This window comes from Centruroides vittatus, unplaced genomic scaffold, assembly GCF_030686945.1.
Source record: "Centruroides vittatus isolate TY-2023 unplaced genomic scaffold, ASM3068694v2 contig_546, whole genome shotgun sequence".
NCBI lineage: Eukaryota > Metazoa > Arthropoda > Arachnida > Scorpiones > Buthidae > Centruroides > Centruroides vittatus.
In genome coordinates this window covers 221,690-248,791 of record NW_027122322.1, presented here as the reverse complement: position 1 = coordinate 248,791, position 27,102 = coordinate 221,690, and the positions used below count along the sequence as shown (strand labels likewise).

Below are 27,102 nucleotides of genomic sequence, written 5' to 3'. Positions count from 1 at the left end.
ACGAAAGCTTGATACTCGGAATATTTAATGTTGTACAGTTAAATGTGTTTGTTGGAGAAATGATTAATTTTGATAGGTGTAACAACAGGTTAAAAATAATTTCAATTACTTGCTTATTAAATTGTCTTACTGGTGCATACTTAAAATAGTATTAAAAATGGAAAATTGCATATAACTTTTTGAAGTGCTTACTTATCTGAATGATTGGTTAAAATGATTTTAAAATATATGAGAATTTTTTATCCATTTGTCTGCATTTTCCTCAACAATTTGTATATCAATAATATCCCTTATCGAATATTTTCTTCACCATGTTATCAAGATAACGTAGAATGCAAAGTTTTTTCTTAAAATTCCACCTTTAAATGTTCAATAAATTATATAATTTTTTATTTTTACGTAATGAAATTCATTTTATATGAATTTATTAAATCCTTATATATAAGTTTTTATTTTGTCACGGGAATTGGTAAATATTTCTTAACAAATTTCATATTTTTTGTACTTTGATTCACCTTATCTGCTTAACCTACTGAGGCATCTCCTCTTTCTTATCCTCTCATCCCTTTTTTCTTTAGCCTAGATCTTTGAGTAGGTTCTAACGATAAATATTAATTTATTATTTTAATTGTTATATATTAAAATGTGTAAAGTAAGTAAATTGTTGAAATCAAATGAAGAAAACATTATATATTAAATTACTTTTAAGGTGATATTGTGGATGAATGTTATCATTTCTTTAAAAAAATTTACAATGATTCTATAAGAAATTTTTAGAAACTGTAGTCTTACTTTTATAATTTATGAGGTGTCAATTAGATAGCTTCATTATGAAGAGATTTTTGAAGACAGATTAAAGTATTTTTATAATTTTATTTTTTAATTGAATTTTCTATTAACTTAATGTACTAATTATTGCTATATGAGAAGTAACAAGAAAACCTTTAAGTAGGTTAATTAAATTTTGTTCATTTTAATATAATATTTTAAAGGATATACTTTACAAATTATTGAGGAAAAATGATTTTTGACTCATCTATACTTTGGAACTTTTATGCTTTATGTCATATCCTCTCTGATTTCTTTTATAAATTTCATTTTAAATATGTTTATCTATTTTCTTTAATTTATATAATAATCTAAAGGTTTTAATAATGTACTTTTAAATCAGAAAAATCCAATATTTGGTAAAGAATAAAGTGAAAATCATTGCTTTACTATAAGAAAAATATTTTAAAAATTCATAATTCTAGCTATTTTAAAATGTAAGAATATCCTGTTTAAAGGAAATAATTTTTATAGATATGTAATGAAATTTTATGCTAGATTTATTCAGATTAAAGAATTTTCTTAAGTAGAACCGATAAATATGTTTTGAATATTGTAAGAGGAATGAATCATTTTCTATATTTTGATGAAAGGGGTAATTATTTGGCAAGTTTAAACAGTTAAGTTCAAGTAGATTCTCGAGGCTTTTAATATTCTAAATACAGAATTCATATACATAAAAGTTTAATTATTTGAATATTCCCTGCTTTAGAATATTCTAAATATACTTACTTTTTTTTTTTTAATTCTCATCTATAAATTCAAATTACAAATTAGCTTCATGACTAATGAAGTAACCAACAGCTCGTAAACTGTTTTCCCTTTGTTTTCTTGGCATCTGTATAAAAAATATATAAATAAAATTATATTTATATACTTCATTAATAAAGAAATTATAATCAGTAAAATATTTAAAATGTTCTCCAATAATTATCTTTATATATACATAAAAACATGCAAGAAAGTTAGGATTTGGATGAAGAATTTAACTGCTAGAGTTAATAAATAAGCATTTTTAATGTATTTATTAATTCAAGACAATTTTTGAGAATGTTTAAAAATTTTATTGCTTATTTAAATTAAAACAAATTAATATTTTTATCATATTTTTTTTTTGTAAATGGAGTATTAGTTTCAAATGTATTCTTGTAAGTGAGAAAGATGGGAGTCTAAAGTAGGATCTAGCCTCAAAAATAACTTTAAAAGTATTTTAGGATAACACTTACATAGTTAACTCTCTACTATAGTTTTTAAATAAGTTTTCAGGTTAAGTAATATATTTATTTTATGTAATATATTTCGCTTTATAAAAACATCCGTTATCACTGTATAGGGATTTGTTATTTACGCAACCGTAAACATTAACGTTAATAAACTCCAAAGTATCAGGTTTCATTAAATAAAAAATTACACACATTTTTTTCTCCATACATTTCATAAATATTTTTTTGAAATCAATAAGAATTTTAATGTTAATCCTTACAGAGAAAGGGGCGAAAGTGTGACATAAAACTTCAATTTTACTGGTAATAAGAATAGGAAAGAAGCCACAAAATTTTTTTTTTTATTGAAGAAGTTTTAGTAAATTTAACCATACTTTAAGCGAAATTATTTTATTAATATTATTATTATTATTATTTAATTTGTTATCCGTGATTGATTAATTCTTAATATAGTTATTGATTCTAGTGTTTGGTAGGTTTGTCTAGTGTTATAAAAACTGTTCTAGCTGATAGAATATATGTTTATAGAACTATCAAAAAAAGTAATGTAAAATACTGTTCTGTAAATTAAGGAATTGGGTGTCTAGCAAGATTAGTTCAATTTTATTATGATAAACAGTGAAAACTGTTTTTATTTGCTTTATTTACGTATTTTTGTTCTTTAGGAGATGATGAGGCCTCATATTTATGACTTCATTACACTTCCCTAAGAATCTGATAGTAGGCCTATTACAATTAAAATTTTAGTTGTGATTTTCATTGTATTCACAATTGAATTTGATAAAAATTGAATATTTGGACGGAATATACATTTATATTGGATTCTTTCTGGACACTAGGAGGACCCTTTTTCCATGCCCATCGTGTGTACGGCTAGGTCCGTAATAAGGCGGCTTGATGGAAAGGGGCAGAGATATATTCGGAATGGACCGCCCACGAAAAATTCCTGAAGTTCTTTGCCTGCCAGAGTTTGATCTCGGGTCTCCCAGAACGTATTTGTTTTGATGTAATTTCCGTTTAATTACCTATTCCATAAGTATTCGCAACAGTTTGAATTCAGGGAGCAAAAATATTCACTCTTTTTAAATCATTTCGATATATTCTTGCGTAAATTTCAAAAAGTATTGTTATTTAATTAAGTATTAATTAAATTTTATATTCAATTTCTGTATAAATTTATAGTTCAACCGATGAATCACTGTTTTAGATTTTTAACTTTCGCTTTAAATGATTGTACACGGTAATATATTTTTATACATAATATTGAAATGGCAGTGATTAAATATAATGCATTACGTTATCCATGACGAAAAATAGATTAAAGGATCGATGCTTTAATAAAGCTGAATGGTTTCTATATATCTTCAATTATTACTTAGATTTTCATAACCACTTTGTATTATTTTCTCAGATATTGTTCGATCTGGGAGGGATTTACATGATCGAAATCGTAACATGTTTCATAAGACACTGAGATATGAAGAAGTCATCGTTTCGATCGAAAAATTTCATGTAAATTTTGAAATATGATAACACTAATGAAACAATAATACGTAATGTCTATATTTCAAGATCTTAGTGAAATATCTAGTGGTTACAACATCGCTATGCATGCTGATTATTGTGCTGCAGTTTGAAAAAATTGTAGACCTATAAATTCCCACTGTCTTTCCTTAATCTCGAGAACGGAATTAGATAGATGAAAGACAAGATAAGATATGGAAACCTTAGAGGCAGGAGGACCTGATTAACTATATATGGACTCCTGATGCAAACCACGTTATTTCAATTCAAATATTTTTCCCTGAAAGCAGTTAATAAATGACCGGCGCGACTATTCTTAATGATGTACGGTGACAAGCCACTACTAATTTGAGGTGGAAAGCATATATTTTAAATTAAATAAATTAAAAATACGTTTGAAAATTGCAACGTCATCACAATAAATAATTGCTCGTAAGCTGTGTTCATCTCCTCCATCCATATTTTTCTAGATATTTTCCGTGTTATCTGTTGAGTCATAAAAAATAGGTAAAGGGAAAGGCAAATTTCAGAGATTTACTCTTTCATAATTTCACAAAGAGAATTACCACGCTTTGTTCACTGGACATCGAGGCAGTGGCGTAGCGTAGTGGGGGAGGCAGGGGCGGCCCGCCCCGGGTGGCACTTTTAGGGGGCGGCATTTTTTCACAATAAATAATAATAATATCTTGTAAAAATTTGAACCATTTTATTTCATATTTTTATCGCACCTACGATTCGGACTGATTGAAATGAGCAGGGAATTTTTCATTACTTATTCTGTGACGAAACTGGGGAATCCCTTTCTTTAAATGAATGTATAATAATGACATCTTGCTCATTGTAGCGACTGACAACACAGTCTGTACAGTACAGACGGTGTTGTCAAGTCAGTACAGACTGTACTGACTTGTAGGGATTCCCCGTATTTTATTTAAGAAGGGGCGAAATTTTCCTCCGCCCCGGGCGGCTGACACCCACGCTACGCCACTGCATCGAGGAGATTCTACCATATTGGATCTATGTCCAATCCATCGTCCATTGAAATTATAGACGAGAATATCTTGACTATAAATTTAGTGATAAGCTTACGTCCATATTATATATGTCCCGCTGTTCTTCCAGTTAGAGACTATCTCTGGCAGGAAGAACAGAACATTATTTTTTGTATCCTTATAAATTTCACAATCGTGCTCACTCTAGAATGTTTCAGAACGCAAAAGACATGACTATTCAAGATAGGGATTTTCAAGATTTCTTAAAACTGATTTTTTCGAGAAGTAAACACACAAAATTTCCAGAAATTAATATAGCTACTTAGTGATTTATTCAGATTTAGTGATTTTGATAAATATTTATATAATAATACACGTAAAATACCAAAAATTTATATCAGTATACAGAATTAATAGAGTTATATTATAATAAAATCACTGAACACTGGTGGTTGTCGCAGGTCGTGCCCGACCCGAAGGTTGGCCACGTGGAGTTTCCGGGTTTTCTTCACGTGTCTAACACCTAAATAGGGACCAATTTCTTATTGAAGGTCCTCTTGGCAGATCGCCCATGCGTTCTGTTGCCTTATCTCATCAATCCAGTTTAATCCAGTTTTATTTATCCAAGTGTAAGTGAAAACAGTTGCATTTATATAGTTATTTTTATAAATTATATTGACATAAAGTAGTAAAGTTATAATATACAGATAATTATTGAACGAATATACAGAAAAACAAAATATTAAATAGTTATATTGTTTATACTCAACATGAAATATTTGTATACAGTAAAATTTTTTCTTACGTTGTCTACAATATCAAATTGATAACACATTTTAATTACATATAAATAGGTTTAGTCATGTGTATCAGATTACTTCAAACATTGTTTCGTGGGTAATTGAATAATTAACTAAAAATTGTCTACAATATGTCCACGACTAGGACTTCACAAGCGAGAACTTTTTGAATACAAGAAACAAAAAATGAAAAAGCTTTATAGATTATATATCTAGAAATTGATACATAATCGATCTAAGACGATATAATCGATTAATCGATCAAATATAATCTGCCAGTAATCGATTAATTTAATCGTTGTAATCAATCGAATTACCGTTATACTAAACGGAAGATGTTCTAGCTTAAAACATTGGAAACTCTTGAAATACTGTATACGAAATTATTTTATTTAAATCAGAATTTCTCAAATAGTGATTCACGGATATTTTTAACATCATTTTAATAATCTTTCACTGTACTAAAAGGGGATTTTACAACTAAAACATGTTTAAGAGATATTTCCGTTATTAATAAATAAAATGATGTCTACACTAAAAAAAATATCAAATTTTTCCAATTTGATTAAAATGTTTTAAGAGAAATGCAATATATTCAAATTGAAAATTTTAAATACAGTATATATTATTTATGTCTATAATATATAATTATGTGGGAATGGCGGAAAATGTATGCATTAGCAATAAATTTATTAAGAAAAGTCAAAATTTCCTTCGAAATTATGACTAAAAATACTGTAAATAATAATTAAATATGAATTTAATTAATAGTACATTTTTTATTAGTTAAATAAACAAGAATAATAAAGTTAGATCTGGATATTTACTAAGAAAAGGCCGTATCCTTCAGAGTGGCAAGGCATCGGCCTTCCGCTCTGAGGGACCTAGGTTCGAGTTCACACGGGTCGAAAACCCATTGGCAGTGTGGGTGTAGCCAAAAGTTGTGATGGGCCTGGGAAAAAAGGCCCTTTTAGTGCCCACAAGACGGAAAAAGTAAAGAAAAATTATCAAGAAATACGATTAAAACAATTTAAAAATTAAGACATTTTCGTTATAAATACTATATTGTTTGTTAAAAAGAAATCTTATTACTTCAAAATTTTATAAAAATTCGAAATATATAAAAATGTAATTAAAGAAAAAACGGAAATATCGAATTATTTATCAATTGAATGCTAATATAATCAAAATAGAATAAAATTTCATTAGTTTAAATGATATTTTGTATACATAATATGATAAATTTAAATATATCAATAAAAATTTCAAAAATAATTTACAAAAATATATATATATATTTTTTCAAATTACACAGGAAAAATAATAAAATTAAATAAAAACTAAAATACTTTACTAAAATGTGAATAAATATAACAGAAAATATCCTGTTGACTTTAAATATTTACACATTAACAGAAGGAAGTTATTTTTTATTATGTGTTTATTAAACTTTATTCACTACTTTAATTAATTTTTTATAATTTATTTATTAAAATGTTATTTTGTCTGGGGCTTTCACAAAAAAATCTATCTGGGCCTATCAGGGACCTTCACACACATACATTTATTGATGAGGGAAAGGTCATTTGGGTAAAACCTCCAGTTTGGAATCCTGATAGCTTAGGGGTACCAAGTCAAAATCCCACTCTGAATTTTTATTGTTTTTAAAATAAAATATCGATACGATCTCGTTAATATTAAATTTTATAAATTATAGCAATGTAATACTGTTCAAAATATTACATTAGTATTAATATTCTAAGCGTTATACAACTTATATTATTTTTTTTAAAAATTATTACATCAATAACCTTGGATTAGGCGAAATTCCGGTAATGTTATTAGGTGGGTGGACGCATTTCCTTTTAAGTTGTAGGCGAGAGGCAGAAATTATTCGAATCTTAGTTTAAATTTAACGTTTACGTCATGCTCAATCTGGTTAATTTATTGACGATAAAGTAGAACAGATTCCTGACACAATTTTTTATTTATTTAAATCTTTAAAAATTCACTTTTCTTCCTCGACTTGTCGCATATTTATACAGTAAATAATTCATTTTTATCACTAGATGGAGTTAGCTTTATGTAAAATTTATATATAATAATTTATGTCATCGTTAAAAAGCATTGAAAATTATAGATTTTTTATTACGAAGAGTGGATCTTAATAGATTCAATGCATCAACAGCTCGCTCTTGTTATGTAAATCATAAGCGGTCACGATGCTAAATGCTTAAATAATCGTGTCACGAATTTTACAACTCTTACAAAATTCTTCTCTTTTGAAATTTGTTCTACATAATTATCAATTTTTTTATTTTTATTTTTTCCTTCCATTCTTCTTTTTTTAAATTAATAAATCCAGGAAGAACACTTTAAAATCCTCTTCCTCATGTAAAAAAAAAATTATACATCAATTTTTGATGGAGGAAGAGGTAGAAAAATATATTAAATCTTTAGAATAACAGCATTAATTAAGTTTAAATATGATATTAAAGAAGGAATATCATTGAATTTGTCATTTTTGTTATAAATCTTTAGCACTTTTTGAAGATATATTACCTTGTGGAAATTGGGCGTGCCTTATCAGTCATCATATATCTACTCAGGGTGGAGCCTCTTTTTTTTTCTTATAAGCAAAGATTCCTTTAAATGCTAAAATAATATCTATTAAATATTTACAGACTCTGATTGCTATCTTCCAAAAAGAAAATTAAAAAAAAAATAGTATCAACTTATGGAAGGATCTAGTTAAGCAGTGCTAAAAAGATCTGACATTTTCTATTCTCGAATTATTTTTTATGTATGGATCTCTCTATCCATTATTGAATATCTATTTCTTGTCAGATAATTAATGTATGGAATATAGAACCCGAAAAGTATTATTTTACATAATTATTATTGAATTAATTTTAGATATGGTTACATTACTAAATGTTTTATACTTATACCCTTACAAAACCACAGAATTCAGAGGTTGATTAATAAAAAAATACTTCATAAAATTGTTATGCAAGTTGTTCAAGGTAATAGGTGTGATGTGAATATAAATTATCATTTTTATTTTCATCACTAAATTTAAACTTTCATTCTGAATATTTAATTTGGGTTTATCTTAGATTTAAATTTTTAAATAGAAAATCTTAAAATATTGTAAAGTTATTTAATAAAACCTGAAAATTTAAAATAATTATTTTAAAAAAAAGTTAAAGATGATAAAATTATATAACTGAGTTTTTCTGTTGCTTAATGGATATTAAATAAGGATAAACTATGATAGAAGAGAGAATAAAATTGTAACCAATAAAAATTTTTGTTGTAAATTATTTAAATAATCAAAATTAATCTTTATTTCCAATTTCTTTGTTGTGCGAGAGCTTTTATGGTGTATGTTGAAGTCAGCAATCATTATATATTTAGTTTATGACAGAAACTAAATGATTTATCACTACTTTTGAAGTAATACTTCCTCAAATGGAAGAGATCAAGAATGTATTGTGAACTATAAATACTTTCTTTAAAGGCATAGTTATAGGGCATCATACTTCTTCATAAGCTTATCTTAAAATGCTTTTTCAGAACAAAAACTTAAGTTTCTTATTTATTTTTCATGTTTGATTTTTTATATAAGTATTATACTGATAGAGCATAAATTTTTGGATTAATTTTAACCTTTGGCTTATGTTAAATCTTTATTGTTTACTTCCGACGTGAAAATTATTGAGGATGATCTTATATAAAATGTTTGACAAGACGTTTCTACCTGAGTTTTAGGTTCTGGCAGATGTAGCTTGACATGTTTCCAATTTACTTTTTATCATTTTCAAACAAGTTTACTTGGAAACTGATCTGAAATTCAAACAGTCTAAGAAGGACATTTATACTAATAAGTGTCTTAAACATAAATATTGCTTTCATGTCATGATTAATGCTAATTTACTTGATAATGTTGTCTTAGAAAGCTTTGTATAAGCTACAAAATCTTATATTTCTCACTATAGAAAATATAATATATTAGAATATTATTGTGACTGAAATTTATATCGTAAGATATTATTTATTCTGACTTATTTACTGATATCAAGATTATATTAACATAAAATATAAAAATTGTAATTCATCCCAAGTCAACATTTTAGATTTTCTGCTATGTAATTAATGAGTTATAGTTAAAAGTAGGTGTATTACAATATCGAGATTATATCTATTATCTTCTGTATGTATATAAAACCATAAAAGCTTCATAAATAAAATGAATTATTTCTCAATAGATCAAGTTTTAGAATATGTATTCTTATGTACTTAGGTTTAATAATATAATATTAATATAAATTATAATAATAGTCTGTGAATGTAGATTTTTTTTTCTTTTTCTACTTAAACTTTAGTTATTGTGATATGGAAGAGTGAAGTGGTGAAACAAAATTATTTTTGTACTCAGTGCATGACTCTTTAACTTATGGCTGATCTGATTGAGGCAATTATTTCTAAATTTGTCTGCTATGCTTTCTGCTGTTTTGAGATCAAATAAATATAGTAAAATTGAATTTTTTTAAAACCAAATTTCTATTATATTTGTGTATTTGTTTACTTGAATTTGCATTTTTATTTCTTCAAATTATGATCTTTGAAATTATAAAATTTGTATGTTTTAATCTACATCGCAATTAGATAAACAGAAATAGCTTATAATATTTTTATTTTTACTATTTTAAAACAGATAAAGTAATAAAAATAATTAATAAATCTTTATTAATATGCAGAATTAAATTAAGCAGCTTACCATTATATTTTTTTTTATATATGAATTAAACCGAGAACTTAATTAATTATTTTAAATATGCTATTTTTTAAATGATCAAAATATTTTTCTGTCATTTAGGAAGGTGTAACAAAAATTTCCATATATTTAAAATAAGGTGTACTGAGGGAAAATATCATTTACAGGGGCTTGAAAGACAATAAAATGTTTAAAAATTAACAGAAATCGCTTAATTAACATATCATTCACTGTTTTTTTGATATTAACATATATAAATTTATTTCTAAAAGTTAAAAAAATGTTATTGATGATAATGTTTTTTAATAATTTTCATTTATGTCTACAAATAATGATTATACTGTACAAGTAAATTAATTAATCCATAAATAAATGTTATTTTTCTAATTATTTCTGTTAGATTCTCTCTCTTCCTCTCTCCAAATAAATAAATTAATTAAATGTATAGAGGAAGAAAGAGAGAGTTTAATGCTCCACATGTACAAGTAGGCCTATATGTAATAATTATGCTTCAATAATTATATAAAACAATACTTAAATCTAACAATATAATATTTTATGAATAAAAAATTAGATTAGATTTTCGAATGATTTTATACCTAATTAGTTCCATATTTAAAAATCTGTATTGATTTTTATATCAAGCTAATGCGATTCTGCATCTGTCAATAACGCAAATATACTCTTCCGCCTCCGTGAAGGAGTTACCGAAATCAATAGAAATCCACACCGTTTTTGTTTTTTATATTATAAATTAAACATTAGCATAATTTAATTGCCGTTAACGAGGCAGCGCCTACGATTTTCGATTCGCGGACGACGAAACGTGTTTGAATTTCCTACCTTGTTTAGATTAATTCATAACCTGACAATTCTTCACGAATTACTGTAAACGTCACCAGGAAACGATAAAGGAAATGCCACCAGACCATTGAATACGTTTTGCGCCGAATCCATTGATTTATTTTTCCTCCAATCGTAAAGCTTGGTATCGATGGCAGTAACACGTACACTGCAGCAGACAACATGGTCTCCACCACACAATTGTCGACCACACGAGATTCACGACTTGACCAGAAACGTGCGGCAGGTGGTTTGTGAATAAAGTGTTGCACCTAAGGGGAGACCAGGTGTTCTGACTGGATTGGCTTCGACTGTCGGAGCAAAAATGTCGCACACGAAAATTCGGTTGTAAACATGGATAGACCCCAATCGCCTAGGCAACCACCTCGGTCACCACGATTACCACAGGGCGAACGTCGCCACGTGGAGGAAGGGGTGGAAGTACTTTCTTCTAGACAATACGATAAACGAATTGCGGAAATTAAAGGTCAGTGATGGATTCTGTAATCAAATTTCATTAAATTCATTTGTATACGTGCATATAATTGTATAACTAGTTCCGGGAGTGTCGAAGGCCGCTCTATAAAATGTATTTAATTACTTCCACGTTGCGACTTTATATATTTTTTTTTTTCGAAAATTTTACAAAGTAAACGTTAAACTATTGCGAAATTGCTTGCTAATCATTTTTCCTGCTTTTGTACAGTATTTAAATATTGTGCAAAGACGTACTGTACTGTACATTACAAAGCGAAAAATGGAGCGTGTGATGATTATCAAGTAGGATAAAATTCTAAGTAAAATCGATGAAAAACAGTGTCACATGCATAATGAGAGATTATGAATGAAACTATTTTATTCTTCATACTTTTATATACGTTACGGTTGAGTTCAAATGCATTATTTTCATAAAATAAGCGTAACGCTTGAAAAAAACTTGGTTAACAACTCCTATTATACAGTGAAGGCAGCTTTGAAAGTTCTTAAACTTGAATTTTATAAAAATATAAATTAAAATGATTATTTTTTAAATTAATTACAATTATTCTAATTTTATAATTAAGCAACTTTGCCTGAAAATTAGCCCGAAAAAAGCAGGAAAATGACTTTATACAACTCCTAATTTTATAATGTAACATTTTATACTTTTTCAGAATTAGAATTTTTGTTTATTTTTAAAATTTTATTACATTTTATCTTTTATTTGACACTCGAATGAAGATAAGATAAATTTTTTCGTTTATTTTTCTTCGTCTAAGAATTTCATTATCACAAGAAAAGTTTTTATTTAAAAACTTAATTTTTAAAGGAAAATAAACTCTATATTTAGAAAATAACCATTAAATTTGTACATCAAAACAATCAATTTACCTCGAATGATAATTTAATTATATATTATATAATGGTGTTATAAATCACAATTTACTCCATTAAAATTTTAAATTATAGTATAATTTAGTTAACCGATAAATTAAATTAAATTATAATTCTTGATTTTATGTACAGATGATATTAGAAGAAGGAGTTTAAAGTATAATTATTGTCTTCTTGATGATCAATTATAAACATACAAAGTAAAATTTACAATTGCACCATGCCGTTTTTGTTTTACTGTAATTTATTTGAACTTCTTCAAGGTTCTTCAGGAGTAAAATTTGAAGTTTAACACGCTTAAATTTTTGGAATTTGTTTAATATAAATGCAGTTATAATTAGTTAATCTGGTGTTTTTTGAAGCAGTATGAAGCGAGGACTGCTCTTAAAACGGCATTTTAATGCGTTTGCTTCTAATTATTTCGTATAACATTTTGTTCCAAATGACTTTAAGACAAACAGAAATTGGCTTGGACATTTGTACCTTCTGCCAGTGGTTTTTTAAAACATAATCCACTACAGAAAATAGCAACGAACCATGACTGTGCTGCAAACTATTTCCACTAAAAATACATCTCGTCAGAGTAACAATGCAATATATTTTTTTTTAAAAAAAAGAAGGGGCATTTTTTTACCTTAAAACATTAATAAATCGTAAACTTCCACACACGTTGACAATTTAAAGAGATGATGTGGAATATTTTACAAATGTTTCTGTGCAAGAATGGTAGTCGTCCCGTTAACGTCACTCCGCCCACAATTAACTAACAATAACATTTGGATAGAAGGGCGTTTCTGGACGTGACGTCACCGGAAATAGCTGATATTCGACTCTACATCAAATATCTGTCAAGTTAATAGCCGAATGAATGCCCGAGATGCGAATTTTCTATAACCGATTACCCCGTTTTGGAACTATAACTATGAAGAAAATCCCTATCTTGGAATTCCTCTGTGTTCAATTTATGGAATGAAGTCATTTGTTTTATAAAATTAACTTTTCTTCTCTTTATATTATCATATAATAAATTAGTTTTATCACGAGCTTAGTCCTTCAAATTAATTACTTGTATGACAAGCGCTCCGAGATTTTAAGTATTGCACTTCCGTAATCTTGTCATCTTTCCCATTAATTTGCATCGAAACTCGAGAAATTGTTAATAAATCTATAAATAAATCCATAATTTATATATTAAATTGTATAATAAATTAAGATACTGACTATGTATTCTTTTAGTGTTCCTGACCTACTTTCTCTGAGCTTCTGATATGGTACCTTTTAATATGAAATTTTGCAGTGACAATCGTCCTTAATGTTTAATTATTTAAACATTCGAGAAATATACGATATATAGTCCAAATTTCCACGTATAACGTTCAGTATTACTTAACACACGCATGATTTTAGTGCATTTGTAAGTCAGATTCACTTCAGTTAAACGTGTACCCCCTTTAATTTCCGATTATTTACGCAGCTATCTGCAGCTCGTTTCTTGTTAACTCCAGTGTATTTTTAGTTAATGAGATGATTCATAATCAAGCATTGTATTGTAGATTCTAAAGCTGTTGTGATCACGTGTGAAAGTGTTATTGACTTTAAAGTTTTAAGTTTCTCTCTTGAGATTGTTTTCTACGTCAAAATTTAAGAAATTTCACACAAATTATTAATTAGTAAACATTCGTTTTGCTTATTAAATTCCTTCATTTTAAAGTAATCTTATTCACAATTAATTAATTTTTTTTTTTTTTTAGAAGAAAAACCTCGTATCTGCTTATTTTTATCTGACACAACGGAATTTCTATCATTCAAAGTATTAAAAATAGCAAAAGAAAAAAAAACTTCCTGTTTATGTTACATTAAATTACAACAGTGTAAAATAATTGATTGCTGTTTATAATTGTAATTATAAAAAAATGATAGTTTAAATTAATAATTAAATTGTATTTGTGTATATATATAAACATTAAAATTAATTAAAACCATATTAAAAGTTTGGTTATTTTAAGCCAGCTCAAATCAACAACGTTACTTCTGCAGAGTTTCTAAATCTAGAAGAACTATTCTATACTCTGAGATCATTACTAAGAATATGATTCATGGTTCCTTCATTAATTATTATACAATATTTACTTATGTAATATTGAATTAAACATAAAATATCTTAAAGGGAGTGAAATTGGGCGTTTCCAGGTTTCATGGAAGCATTTTTTCTGAAAGGTTTTAGAGAGTAACTTTAAAAAATTTGGTCCAGATTGGTGGAAGGGTTTAGAAATGTAAAGATGTTCTATCTTATATACTATACATAGATACTGTATATACACAATTTCACTATTAATTTATGTATATATGTATGTCTATAATTAAATAATAAGATTATAAGTTAACTCTTTAATTTAAAACAATTGAATTCTAACAGTAATTAAAATGAATATATTATAGTTACAGTTGTTAATAAGCATAATAAATATAGTTAAAAATTTTATCAAAATGAATTTGAATTAAACTGTGGATTAAGTTATTTAATAATTCATCTTTTATGGTTTTAAAAATTAAAAAATATATACCTTTTTTTATTGTTATAACGTTATTATCTTCTATTATATTCATTATTTGTATTGATAAAGTCCCCTTTCCTGTTAAATAATAAAATATTTTTATTACATTAAGAGATAAATTTTTATTGAAAAAAATATGAATTAAAATGCAGTGATTTAACTTTAATTAGAATATATTCTTTTGGAATGAAAATAAAAGTGAATGCAATGGAAAGTGGATTTATGAATTACATTAATATTTAATTAAATAATGAGTTCTTACAGATTTAGATTAGATTTCTCTTGGAGAATTTTAATAGGAAAATTATCTTTATTTGATTAGTTATAATTAAGATGAGCTTTATCATTTACGTTATTAACTATTATTGTTCAAATCTTTTTATTAATGGTGTTAAGTTTTATTTATTGTTTGGATAATTATTTAGCAATCTAATAATTGTAGGATATATATAGAATGAGAGATTAACTAATACACAATAAAGATGACAGAAACTGAGAAAATTTAAGAGGGAAGGCAAAATTATATAGCAGTGGTTGAAAAATTATAAAAATTATAATCACATTTTACCATAAAAGTGATTACTGAATGATATATTAATCATTTCCAATAGTACAGTTATTCCTGTAAATACGTTATGTTTTTAAATATTTTGAAAAATGTTCGCATTATAAACACTATTTCGATTTTCTATCTCCATTAATTTCCGAAAATCTGGAGAATATCCGGATAGACAAACAGACGGGCATATAAAGTGAATACAGAATTTCAACAAGTTTTTATTTTGAGAAATCGTGCAATAAATTACGTATTAAATTAAAAAAAAGAAAAAAAAATAGAATTATAATATTAAGTAGTGAAAATATTTCAAAACAAGCATAGGAGGTCCTCTGCCAAATATGTGATATGAAATGCTACAAAGATTTTTAACAAAGGTGTGACGTTTTAAATGATTGATTACGAAGTAAAAATATTAGAAATATCTCAATGTCTTCCTGTTTCTATTTATTTAAACAATTGTTGTTTAACCATATCTACAATCAATCTTCTTTAAAATTTTATAAGTTTTTTATGTTCTGAATTTAGCAAACAAACCCCTTTGTACTTAAAACTTTTTTTTTTAAGTCCTAAATTCTCTCTTATCACCTTACCAGTCCATTAAAGACTTTATACAGCGTATCTATAGAGACATAACAAATGATTAAGTATATTCTATAAGCTGTACAGTACAGTAAAACCTGTTAAAAGTTTCAAAGATATATTTATTAGAATTATTTAAAATTATTTTATCTATATTGTGTGATACATTATAAATTTGCATTTTTAGCGATAAAATTCAGTTTTTGCATTTATTTCATATGTCTGTCTGTATGATTTCTGAGAAAGAAAAAGCAAGAGAAATAAAATTTCGTTTGTCCGTGTGTCTGTTCGAAATGTTTTTCAGAAACTAAAACAATAGACAAATGAAACTGAAGGATTACAATATGATATTATTCTTATAACCAAATTTCACTTATATAAAATTAATTTAAAAGTATATTTATTCGATTTTGAGAACAGTCGAATGTTTTATTATTAATTTTCAATTGCATGTTACGCTGTCGTATAGACTATAGTTTGGATTTGTTTCGTATGTATCTTTAATTTGATTAAAGTAAATCACTGAAAAACATATTATTCATGTGACTTATCCACCTGTTTTTCCAATTTACATTGATTTTGGATTGAAAATAAATTCGTTTCGCTTGTTTTCAAAGTGTAATATTTATTCTAAAAACAAAGAAAACATTTAAAGTTTTAAATTCGAATGCATTTTAATGACAATAATTAATTTTGAGTTAATTTAGTTTAAATTGTGAGATGTTAGTGTAACATCTTACATCATTAGATTAGCTTTAATAAAATAAAATTTACAAGCAAATTGTGTAATTTTTATATTTAATATATATTTTATAACAATAGAATTATATATATAATTTCTTGCAAATTTTGCCTCGAATCTATCTCAAATTTTCACAATATTTGTGTTTGCCCAACTTCTCAGGATGCAACAGTACTAAATACATCTTGGCCATTTATCATGTGTTAAATCTGAGAATGACCTTTATGTATTTTTAAATAACATTACTCTATGGAAAAAACTGAAAATTAATTAAAAGATGATAAATATTAATAAAATATACATGTTATAGTTATTTATTTCTAATTTTTATAACTTTTTTTTGGAAGGCTTTTTTTTTATACAAAGGGTATTGTTGCCTTCATTTTGAAAAATACAGTATATTAAAATGATTGTATCTTTATAAATTAAATTTTAATATACAAAATAATTATTAAAAATGTATTTAAAGATCATATTTTTACTAAAATTATTTAAGTTTTTATAAAATTAAAGTATTAATTCTCTCCTTAAGAAATTGAGTTTTGCATAAATGTAATTAATTCATTCCTCTGGTTAAAATATTTATTTATTTAATAATAATTTTTTTCTTAACATAAACCAATTGATCTCGTTAATGAATATTTTATTTTCTAATCTTCTCCATAACCAAGTGCATAAAAATTAAATTTAACACATTAAAATTAAAACACTCCTCCATCTCCCTGTCTGAAAGTAGATTCACTTCCAAAAATAAATGTCACAGAATTTAAAATTATTCTTAGTGCCTGCTAATCGTCGTAGAATTATTTATTCCCTATAAATCTCTATTTTCTTTTCTACAGTCTGTATTAATGAAGTCAAAGTTTTTCTATATATTGGAGACATGCCATAAAGATAATATCTAATCTAAGAATTAAGGCACACCTATTGCTGCGAATTGTTAGATTAAGTTAAATTGTATCTACTATATTATTTTCCAATCTTTTATTTTATTTGGCATTCCTAGTTTCTGCGAATTGAAAGATTGTAATTCATAAATATCTGGCAAGGAGCTCGCGAATTACTGGTTGGGAAACACGTGTTTGTTTTGATACCGGATATAAAATCTAGTGTTATGTGTTAAAATTAATTTATTATTTAATCGAATTAACTAATTCCAGCAATAAGTTAAACAAATAAAGCATTTTTTTTAAAATATATATTTATACACTAGTACAGTTATGTAATATGGTTGTAGCACAGGCTATGGCTGCAGTATCTGATCATAACACTGTTATTTAACTATTCGTTATGTGGAGCCATAAAATTTAATGCTGAGAAGTATATTTATTTTACTTAATAATTACAAAATAGATGTGTTTTCTGATGTATACATTGAGATTTCTATACCGTTAATCTTCTCTAATGAAGGGTCTCATATGGATCATTGTAGATCTCATCATCTTCATCCTTCTAAAAGGACCCTCATTCCGTTCTTCTATAACAACCCCCTTTCCCTCCTTCCACAAATCCTTATAAAAGGGTTCACATACAGATCTACAGTGATCCATATGTGACCCCTCTTTCCCTTCTACCCTTTTTCTATAAAGACCCTTCTTCCGTAAATCTATATGGAAGAAGGATTCACATACGGATCTTTGTAGATTCGCTTGTATAAGGATCTTACATAGATCCTTCTTCTATAATGATTTATAAAGCCAAAGAATCTTCAAAATATCTAAAAAATCAGTGTAAAATATCTTAAAATTCATCGTTCGGATCGCCATTAAAACTTGTATCGTTAATTTCCAAGTTTGGGCGTTATTATCATTAACAAAGTTTTCTTGGATGGTAGGTCAGTGGGCGTTGTCGTGTAGGTCTAATCAAAGGTTTTTGGATACCGATAGTTTGTTACGAAGACGACGACACATTTAATTTTCTTACATATTTAATTTTGTAATTATAATTAATAATTGATACTCTCGGTTTTAAAGATCATATGTTTTCGTTTGCGTGATCGGAAATATCACGCAGTTCGTGACATTTAAAAATTCTGTTTTTGATGACTACAGGAAGCAGACCAAGCGCGTTTTTACGGGGTCTACCATTATTTTTATTCGATTTTCGTATACAGATATGTGATTCTGTGGTTTGCAAGTGAATTTGAAACCAATTCTTCACCTTCTTTTATATAAGCCAATACTCCTTTTCAATCTGAAATTTCTTCAATTAAATCGTATTCCTGTTTACCTCTCAGGTTCCTCACGTTTCAGATAGTTTGTCTGTCACGTTCTACACTTTAATCGTGAGATTAAAATGCGGTTGAATGTAATTATATCAACAGTGTACTGTATTGTACATTAAATTGTTATATCATGCTTTGTTTTAGGTGTTAACTGAATAATAATAATAATAATAATAAAGACAGAAAGAAGACGAATATTGATTGATAGTGTACGAAAATAAAAACATGTAATGTTTATAAGTACAGTAAACCTGTTCAAAACGGAAACCTGCCAAACCGGAAAAAATATTCGGTACCGTGCGATTTTGGTTTACACAGGTTTTAGTGTATTTCTGACTGCTCGTACTACATGCTTTAATACGGAAAATGAGGTTTTTTTTATTTGGAGACTTTCTTGATTATGTTTACATTAGATTATACTGTAAAACCTGTCTGGAGCGGACCCTCTACAAAACGGAGATCTGTCTAAAGCGGAAACCGGTGACTTTTTGGGTATTAATTGCATAACATAACTTGAGTAAAGAGGAATTTTTCAGCGTAACAGCGGATAAATTCTAAATCATATTTAATTAATGCTGTGTCTTGTCAGTTCGGATCGCGGTCGACTTCTCAGTGACGAGAGTTACGGTCTATTATTTTTCTCCCCCTTTGTTAAGGCTGTAAGTTACTTGTATTGTCTGGAAATTAGCTGTGACAATAGTATTGTATTGTCTACTGTATCTCCACAACACTCTAGAAGAGTTAATTAACACAAACGGAAACATGCCAAGGCGAAAAATTCCAGCCCGTAACGTCGGGTTCCGTTTTAAACAGGTTTTACTGTATTAATATCAAACATGATAAATAAAACTAATGTCTGAAGACTAGAAGTAAGTATATATTAAACAGTGCGTGTTACAGCTTCATGGGGTCCAGAAGAATTTGAATTAGGAGGCCCCATGTACAGTGTCCAGTATTGGTTTCAGACATTTTTGGGGGAAATATTTGCTTATAAAAATTTGGACCCCTGTTTGTTCATGGGGGCCCCAGGAAATTGCTTTTTTAGTCCATAGGATAACGCGCCAGTGGCTTTAAAATAAAGTTTTTTAGATAAATTTATAAAATGATCTATAGGATAAAATTAGTTATTTAATTAGGGGTTACTTGGAATTCAAAGAATCTAAAATAGTAACATTAATGAAGAAAATTATACTTTAGAAACTAAATCCCCAGTTAGGAAAACATTATCTGCTAATAAAATTTATCATTTATCATACATATAAATATATTAATTAATTTAATTAATAATTATTATGTAATTTATAAGTAATAATCATTATTTTAAAAGAGATTTCGATCAATATTAAGTTTTGGAATGTGCTATTTTAAGCAAAAAGAAAAAAAAGTTATTGGAATTGAAGTTATTTTGTCCATCTGCATTTAATTTCAATACACAGATCTTTTAATTTCATGACTTTTATGTTGTATTTGAAGAGGAAATTAAGTGTATCGTGTCAATGAAGTGTGCTATTTGTTAACCTCATCGATCATTGTGAAGGAGGACCGAAGTAACGATAGGACAGAAAGTGCACATGCACTTGGGCATCCGCGAAATAGCAGGCTCCTAACAAAGAGAGGGAGAAAGAAAATAAAGAAAAATAAATATATTTTATTTTTAAAATTTAGTTTAGGGGTGGGGCGAGGGTCACAGGGACATTTTCTCTTTTAATCCACCTCTATTGTTGGGTTGCAATTTGAAAAAACTGTAGACATAAATCCCACTGTCCGTCTTTCCTTAATATCGAGAATAGAATTAGATATATGAAAGACGAGACCAGATATGAAACCTTAGGGGAAGGATCCCCGATTTTAACTATACACATACTTCCGATACAAACCGAAAGTCACGTTATTTCAATTCAAAAATCCTCCCGTAAGGTGTTAGATAGTCGGCACGAATCTATTGTTGAAGGAAAAGTACGATGTACAGGGGCAAGCCACTACTAATTCGAGGTGGAGAGTAAAATTTTTTTTATGTATAGTCACGTAATTTCTACACGATTCTGTTTGAATCGAAAAAAAACATATTTTAGAATAGATTCGAGTGTCTCGCAGATAACAACGTAAACAATAGGATCTCTTTTTACGCGGGATCATATACGCGGGTGACAAACGATAAATAATGACTATGTTGTTATCTGGATATAGTCTGCAACTACTTATACTCAGTGGTGATATTCGAAATATTTAACAAAGGGTTCGCTAGCAGAAAATTTATCCCGAACAATCACCGACAAACAAAATGGAAGTTTTGGCTAGAAATAAATACAATACCTTTTCTTGCGATATCAGAGAAATTTTTCACCCCGAATGGCGCTGCTGATAATAGACAGATGTCATCGTCTCTCGAAATACAATATCCTTTTTATTTCGCTGTCCATAGCCCGACACGTGTTCCACAGCCATCTTGTATTATCTCGCGCGCGAGACTGTGGATCTCTTATGACTGGATCTAGTTTCAAGAACTCTCTTGAATCGATCGCGATTAAACCTCGATTGAAACGGTCGAGAGAGATCGCACCAAGACATACTCCCTGACCTTGCTCACAATCTAGATTGAAATGCTCGGTGCGAACGGGGTATAAGGCTCTAGTTTAGTAGTGTTACAGAGTATAATACGTATATTTTAATATATTTTTTAAAAGAAACAAAAGCACTGAGAAATGTTACGTGTGTTTAACAAGATTCAGGAAACTGAAAATTTTACCAACGGGTTCGGCCGAACCTGTGCGAAACCGCTAAATATCACCACTGCTTATACTACGTTACATTGTATTCTCCTGTAATATTTTTTGATCTGTTTTTAAGAAGTGATTGGTCTTATTATATATATATATATTGGTAAAGCGACACTTTACATTGTATTTAATGATTTATTTTTCTTGGTTTCTCGGTTTCTTCTGTCTGTAAAATGTAGTCCACCTTCTGAGAGAGAGAGAGAACTTAATCTCTTAATATACGATTTTGAATTACTTTGTTTACGTTTCAAATGTTCTTTTTATTTTCCTTTTACTTACATCGATACATTTTTAATAGGGAATGCACGCATAAGAAAATGAATAATGTAAAAATTTATTCTTTGAATGATGTTTTTAGAGTAATTTATTGATGAATATAGTAGAACGCCGATTAACTGGAACGTCCAGTTATCCGAACCACCGCTTGCCCCCTTTTGTCTCTTCCACTGACGTCACACTGCAATTCTCTTACGTTCGCTATGAACGCCATTCCGAACATGTCTGCCAACTAACGGAAACGGAAATGGCAGTAAAAGTAAACGAGATTATCAATGCGTTGGAAGAAAAGAGAAATCTAGCAAACGATTGCTGAAAAAAAAAAAAATATATATATATATTTTAGAACATAGATTCGAGTGTCTCGCAGATGACAACGTAAACAATAGGATCTCTTTTTACGCGGGATCATATACGAGGGGTGATAAATGGTTAGGTTAACCCGCTTACAGTGTCATTAAATCTAATTATGTTTCTCCAGCTTCTGACATTCCGAACACAGAGAATGCTACTCGCTGTGTTTGCGTGTATTTTTTTTTTCAAGTAGCGGTATTAACGAAACTTTGCTCTGTATATTCGGATACATCGGTCTAAATTCTTATTAATTATAGTAGAAACAAAAATAGAACATATTTAATGTCTTTCTATTAATCATAAATGGCTATGTAAGCGTTGAGGGATGGAGCATAAATGTAGTACTCCGCGATACCTGTAATACTGTTGTGATCTTTTAACCCGTACCGATTAACAAACTGTTCATCGGAATCGAATTTTCATTATATAGCAATTATAATCAATTATCACGTCGTCAAGTAGGAATGAGAAAAGTTGAATAAACTCATCAACACAGATACTAAGAATATCTAACACACTTAATACAATGTTTCCGTATATATAAGTAAGTTATATAATGAAACATCTATTAAGGTGATTGAGCATATAAGATATTATTAATCCAAATAAAATGTTTCAATATATTCAAGATTAAATTTACAATAAATTATAAATATAAAAAGATATTAAATTTTATAATATGAATTAACCAAGTAGACGGTGATGCCATCCTTTTCTATACTATAGTTGTATGTTTGGGCCAATGGAGTAGCCAGGAAGCCAGGGTCCACTTACCTCTGTAAATAAACTAATAAAAACCAAATATGTACAGGACACGTATACACGAATGTACAGTATATACAATAATTTATCTAAGAGCTTACTCTTCATCCACAGCACTAGTGGCTGTAGATGAAGAGTAAGCCCACAAGAATGTGACGGTGGAGCGTGCAAACCCACAGGAATGTGAGTTCACACGTTCTAATTCGGCCCCCATAATATTGGTTTTAGGTACGCTACTGTGTGTGTGGGATCTCAGAATTGTTACCCTAACGAAGAACAATTTTTTTCACTCGCCAAGTTTTCTGCCACCGTCCCATTCTGAGTATATGGGATAAATTTAGAAGTCGCGTGGCTTCCAGGCGAAGAACGGTTCGACCATAAAAATTTTCGAGTTACTATTTTAATTGCATACTGTTCGATATACCGTACATAATCTAATTATAGTCTTAATTCTTCGGCGAATCTTAGTCCTTTCGAGTCGAGTTCTGCTGCGATCGCACTGTGTTATGTCTTGTTACCTCTGTGACACATACACACTAAGAGAAAAATAACTCATTGCATTCGACTTCTCACATTATAAGTGCCAAATCTTCCTTAGCTCGTCGTCGCCGTTTGTTTTCTTCTAATTTTGTTTTGTCAGTTTGATCCAGGGGCTTCGAATTCTATTGGCACATCACTCGTAGCTGGATAAAATACTGCTGTAATATTTTAAATCGTTCGGGAGCTGGCGAGACTCGAAGTTTTCTGCTGTATGAGCCTTTGGAATTTCCTCTTTCACCTTTGATTCGTTACATTAGCAATTCTGTCGAGTTTTGTTTTTGATTAGATTTAGACAATTCATTAAATAATTAATTTTTGGGATCTTGGGATCCTCGTATACTTTAATTGATTATTGTCTGAATTTTGATGATTTACTTGTTGCATCGCGTGAGTTCTTTGATGGTTTTTCTACTGTTTAATGCACGAAACAAAGGTCTTACAGAATGGATAAGCATTCAAACAATTTATATTTTGCTATAATGCAAACTTTTATGTCTAATTATTAAATATTTTAAATGTTTATTGGTAAGAAATACCAATATGACTCGATGGCGATATGAAATTCGTGAGACGTTCAGAAAAATCCTCATGAACACTTATCAAATTTTGTATAATTTAGAATGGTGCCGACTTCTGAAATTTTCCAACTTGCATAATATTATAATTAGGTTAAATCGACTCACAATAAGTAGTAAACAGTTAGTTGAAAATAAAACTATTGCATTACAGACTTTAGGACTTTATTTTTATACGAGAGTATTGTGCTAGAATGGAAAAAAGAAAGCACAAATAGGTCTAAGAGTTTAATGAAGTATTCTTAATGTGCCAAATTTTTATGTGTTTTTGTCTTTTAACTTGAGCCAAAATGTCCCAAATAAATTCGAATTTCTTCAGTTTGTATTCTTTGATTATAAGAATTGCCGATTCTTCTACTCTATGTTATAAATTAACAATAAATAATGATATAAATAGACGTTAGTGTAACCTCATTAATTTCTTTATAAATCGATGAAATTCATTACATTAAATTACAAATATTTCAGAAAAAAATTGTTTCTATAACATTTTTATATGATGAGGTATACGTACTGTAGTTATTTTTCCGGCATATTTATATAACAGAATGTGTTTCTTTTGTGTGAATTATTTTATTATTTCCTGCAAATAAATAAATACTTTCAGTTTTTTATACTTTGTTCTTTCATAATCAATAAGTTTCCATGAAATCGTTACTGCTATCATATCCATATCATTATTACATCTGAAAAATAATATGTTGGAAGTTCATTTTATAATAGTGCAGTATAACCCGCGTAAGCCGGACTCGTATAGTACCGGTTTAGGCAGGTTTCCGTTTTGGACAAGTTTTACTGTATCTATAGAAAAAATTTATATAACTTGCACTCTGTAAGATAGTCGAAGCGATTTAAGGCATTAACCTACTACTGCTGTAGGCAATTCATCAGGAAATTTTCATGGGTAATCAGTCCCGGATATGTCAGGACCCGTCTCTTACCATCCGGTGGCCCATTGTAGACCTGGCCGAATCTACGAAACCTCAACAATAGCCAAGTGGATAAAACTATAAAATACTGATAGTTGGTCGTGGGTTCGTGCCTCACCAGTGGGCTGGCTATGTAGAGTTTTTCGGGTTTTCTTCACGTGTTTAATGCCCCTAAATAGGGGCCAGTTCTCACAAAAGATCTCCAGGAAGGCATTAACTTCCTTGGCAGATCGGTTATATGTTGTGTTGCATTATACCATCAATTCAATTCGAGCCTACGATGGGTATGGAAAAAAAAGCTCTCGTAATGTCCACAGGGCAGAAAGAGTTAAAATTAATATAAAAATATTATTATTTTAAATAAAAACTTCTAAAACTGCAAAATTTTATGTATTTACCGTGTTAAAAAGTAATTTAATAACGTGTTTTCTGGCGTAAATTTTATCATTTGAAGATTGAAGTTATCGATTTAGATAGTGGCAAAAATATATAAACATAAGGAGATTAATGCTTTTCCGACTGATCTAGTCAAACAGGTTTCATCAATAAGAAACTTGTTGCTTATTATTTATTTAATCGAGAAAAGTAGTAAACATTTTATTAAATAATAGCATTATTTACACGCCAACGTATAGATTTTTATGTACGAATATTATCCTTTATGATGCTCCTTTTAAGAAACTTTGAGTATATCTACTTGAAAAGTTGCCTCATAGATTAATAGATGCTCTTTCATCTTGGGCTTTCAGTTAATTACGTGTAGACCTACAGTTTTTGAGCCACTTTTGATTCCCTTCCCTCCCTGTTGCGTACAGTCATGTACTTTTGTCAAGCCCACCCCCTTTAATTTTTTTTTTTAACTCTTTCCGCCCTGTGGGCACTAAGAGGGCCTGTTTTAGTAGGCCCATTATGGGTTCGGCCAGGCCCACAATGGGGCGACCGGGTGGTGAGGGACGGGGCCCGACATATCCGAACGGACCACCCCCCGAAAAATTCCTGGGGATTATTCGACCCGTTCGGATTCGATCCCGGGTCCCCCAGAGCGGTAGGCTGCCACCTTTACCGCTCGGCCATCCGGCCGTCTCCCCCTTTAATTACGCGTACAATAGTTGATGAACCACTCTGACATCGAAGAAATGATTTTAAAAAGTTCTGAAAATATTTTCTAATAGTTTATTCCCAGATCTAGTAAGTAGGTAATGCGTAGATGATGACTCGACTCCCCCTTCGTGTACAATGATGTACAGTTCTTTACTATAAACTTGTATGCGATCCCGCTCCCCTGTGCTGGTAATTAATGGACGACTCTTTTCTTTCTGACATACTTTTACATAATTTCTGTTTTATAATCACATTCTAACGAAATTCCACTATTCTATTCGCACGAGAAGAAAGCAAAACCTAACTGCAAAGTGATTTTTATTAAGTCTGTGTATGTGCCAAATTCCTCAGAAGATACTCTTATGTTGGTAGATAACCAACATAAGAGTATCTTCTGAGGAATTTGCCGAGGGGGATGCCCGGGAGGACTTTTATGGGAAATTGACTCCTATTTAGGCTGTTACAAACTTGAAGAAAACCCGGAAAACTCGTGGTCAGCCCATTGTCCAAGCGCGAACCCACGACCAACAACCAGTGTTCAGCGGACAGACTAACAATTTTAACTCGTCAAATACATAGAACATGATTCTGATTCCTAAAAATCTTTCTCAAGCATCGTATACAATGTAATTCTTGATTATTAATTACCTAATTAATTTTTGATTTGATTATCCTTGACTTGTAATTGTTTAATTAGTTGAGGCTTACATCGTCTGTAGAATTTAAAATTTTCTGCACTTCAAATATTGTATACAGTAGAATCTC

General features: G+C 29.0%; 1 protein-coding gene and 1 long non-coding RNA gene across 2 annotated transcripts in view; one reads left to right on the top strand and one right to left on the bottom strand.

Annotated features, from left to right (window-relative positions):
• LOC136978534 (muscle-specific protein 300 kDa-like) overlaps positions 1-27,102 on the top strand; it is a 232,983-nt gene that overhangs the window by 6,309 nt on the left and 199,572 nt on the right.
• Positions 1,314-11,292, bottom strand: LOC136978583 (uncharacterized). Its single transcript, XR_010881251.1, has 3 exons — positions 10,991-11,292; positions 1,557-1,666; positions 1,314-1,483 (listed from the first exon to the last, which is right to left on the bottom strand). It is a non-coding gene; the product is annotated as an uncharacterized lncRNA (long non-coding RNA).